This window comes from Dipteris shenzhenensis, chromosome 28, assembly GCF_047967505.1.
Source record: "Dipteris shenzhenensis isolate YYH24624 ecotype China chromosome 28, Dip_SZ_1.0, whole genome shotgun sequence".
In the NCBI taxonomy this organism is placed as follows: domain Eukaryota; kingdom Viridiplantae; phylum Streptophyta; class Polypodiopsida; order Gleicheniales; family Dipteridaceae; genus Dipteris; species Dipteris shenzhenensis.
The window spans coordinates 10691790-10694547 of NC_141623.1; the positions used below are offsets into that span (position 1 = coordinate 10691790).

The window sequence follows — 2758 nt, forward strand, 5'->3', positions numbered from 1 at the left end:
AGGATTAGTAGTAGTTTAGGCCATTGTAATGAGTTTTAAGTTTAGGCCTTTGTCTTTTTGTGAGGGTCCTAAATGACTTTTTGACTTTGTGTGGATTACGTATTTGGCCTTACATGAAGGATAGTGAATTATTTTTGCATTTAGCTTTATGACACCACCTTTATTACAAGCATGTAAAATGAAGGTCTCTTGCCAAATGGTCGTGTCTGCACTCATATTTAATGGCCATCCCCTCTTTAATCTTTTTTTTCCCCTAACTTTTCACTCATTTACCTTTGCCATATTTATTCACCTTTACTTGCATTAATCTCTTTCCCTTTCTTACACCTTTAATTTCTCTTTTATAAGTTGTTGAAAAATTTTATTGTAATATTTATTCCAGCTACTTTACATAAAATTTTAATATTTATCTCAGCTACTTTACATTTTCTCTAAATGGCTATTTAGTGATTGTGCCACCTTGTTGAAAGCAAGGCCATAGTGGTGACTTCAGCATACATACCTCTCAAAAAACACCACAATCAACAAATCTACAAATCATGGTGGACACCTACTTTCACTTCAACTTAGAATTCAAAGAATGGACATACCATTGCATTCATCTATGCATAATGCACACTAACACTTACACCTACAATAACCTTTTAAAGGGTACCACCTAATCTTGCCTCCACATTCTAACCCAAGAGAACACCATCAACCCGGCATTACCTTTAGAATTTTGAGAACACGTAGGTTCTTTTTTAACAACAATATATATTGGAAGAAGTTGACATTACAAAGCTGTGGTACATCTGCAGTACTCGTTTTATTTATGTATCGAGGGTGGCACTTCTATCTCCTCTTGCAGGCCGTAAGAGGTGAGCCACACAGCCCAGAATTGCCTTCATATGATGAGACGGGGAAAGTGGTGAAAGGTGCTTCCTGCGGAATTTCACACGTCAGCCGATTGTAGGAGACATTAAAACTTTCCAAACCCTGAATCTGGGAAAACGTGCTCGGGATGCCACCGGATAGCTTATTCTGTTGCAAACTCAGGAACCGTAGTGAAGTCAGATCTCCTAGCGTCTTCGGGATGTTCCCCGATAGCTGATTGTTATTCAAGCTCAAGGATTGTATATTGGCCACCGATCCTAGCGGAACCGGAATGGCACCAGTAAGGGCATTGTGGGACAAGTCGATGAGAGGTGTCACTTCGTCCGAGTTGTCCTCTAGCTGTGGTATTTCGGCAACCCAGAGAGGGAAAGCCCCCGATAAGTGGCAAGAGCTAGAGTGGAGCTCGCCCAGTTTAGGTAGAGTAGCCAAACCGGCAATACTGCTCAAAGTTAGAATGTTGTTATCGAGATAGACAATCTCCAGGCTCTTCAGATTGCTGAGATCCCGGGGCAGGCCGGTGATTCGGTTGTGATCGAGGAAGAGGAAGAAGAGACTGGTGAGATTGCGCGTGAAAGAATCTGGGTTTTGGCCGGTGAGTCGGTTATAAGCCAGATCCGCGTTGAAGACGTTAGAAAGAAGGCCAAAGGAGGCCGGAATCGGACCAGTGATAAGATTGTTGTAAATGCGTATATGCTGCAAGCTGGACATTCCTCCAATAGATTGTGGGAGAGACCCAGACAATTTATTCTAACAGACATCCAGCTCCTGGAGGCTCTTCATTTGGCCGAACGACTCCGGAATGGAGCCCGTCAAACCATTATTGCTGGCCAGGGAGAGCTGTTGCAACTTCTTGAGGCTACCGAGAACGGCAGGGATGGGCCCGTGGAAGTTGTTCTCGTAGAGGCTGATGACTTGCAGCTGGGAAGAAGCGAGGCGGCCGGCGAGCTTGGCTTGGTTGACTTCGAGGCGGGTGACACGGCCGGAGGAGGAGTCGCAGGTGATACCATTCCAAGAGCAACAGTTTGGGGAGGAGGCTTTCCAGGAGGACAGAGTGTTGGAGGGGTCACTGGAGACGGAGGCGCGAGGAGGGCTGTGCGGTCGTGAGAGGAACAAACTGCAGCAGAGAAGGAGGGGGTGATGGCATGTTGGAAGCAATGGAAGGCGACGCCATAGCTGGATGACGGGCAGTGATAATTGTGAGTTGTGATGGTGCAAGAGAAGGGAAAGCAGCGCTATTGGTGGCCATGACTTTGACAGTTGGATTTGGATTTGGACTCTCTCCTCGCAGGGACCTCTTTCCACGGATGCCCTTTGGTGGGCACGTCGTGGCAGGCGCCGAGGCCATCCAAGCCACACGCTCCAGCACGAAGCTCCCTCGGTCCTTTGAAAATGCATTAGAGGTATGTAGTAGACATGGAGGGATTGGCTGAATTTTCTTTGGTAGCACGTGGCGCTTGGCGCACCCGCAATGCGAGATTAAATCAACCAAAAAAGTAGCTATTGGAAAGACCACCGCACCGGCATTTAGATGGGGAAACAGGCCCAAGGAGTCACAAATTGCCCCCCTCGCCACACAGAGCACTCATCTCATTCTCTATCCACACCATTCTTTGGACTTCCCTAAGTCAAAACAAAAATTGGTCCTCATGGAGATCGCTTGCTCAAGGAGAATATGCTTGGAAATAGAAAAAGTCTCTTAGGATAACATAACTCTTCCTAAGACCATATGAGTAAAGCTTCACTCTCATCCACCATACGTACCTAGAATGGTAAAAAATTCATGGGAATAGGGTGCTAATTACAAAAGCTCATCCGGAACTTAACTTGGGATCAACAGTGCTTGAAGCTTCCACCTGCTCAGAAGCTTTCTTTGGAAGCAAGG

The 2758-nt window shown here is 46.1% G+C and overlaps 1 pseudogene; it reads right to left on the minus strand.

Annotated features, from left to right (window-relative positions):
• Positions 1-823: 823 nt before the first annotated feature.
• On the minus strand, positions 824-2221 carry LOC147883161 (uncharacterized; annotated as a pseudogene).
• Positions 2222-2758: the final 537 nt, after the last annotated feature.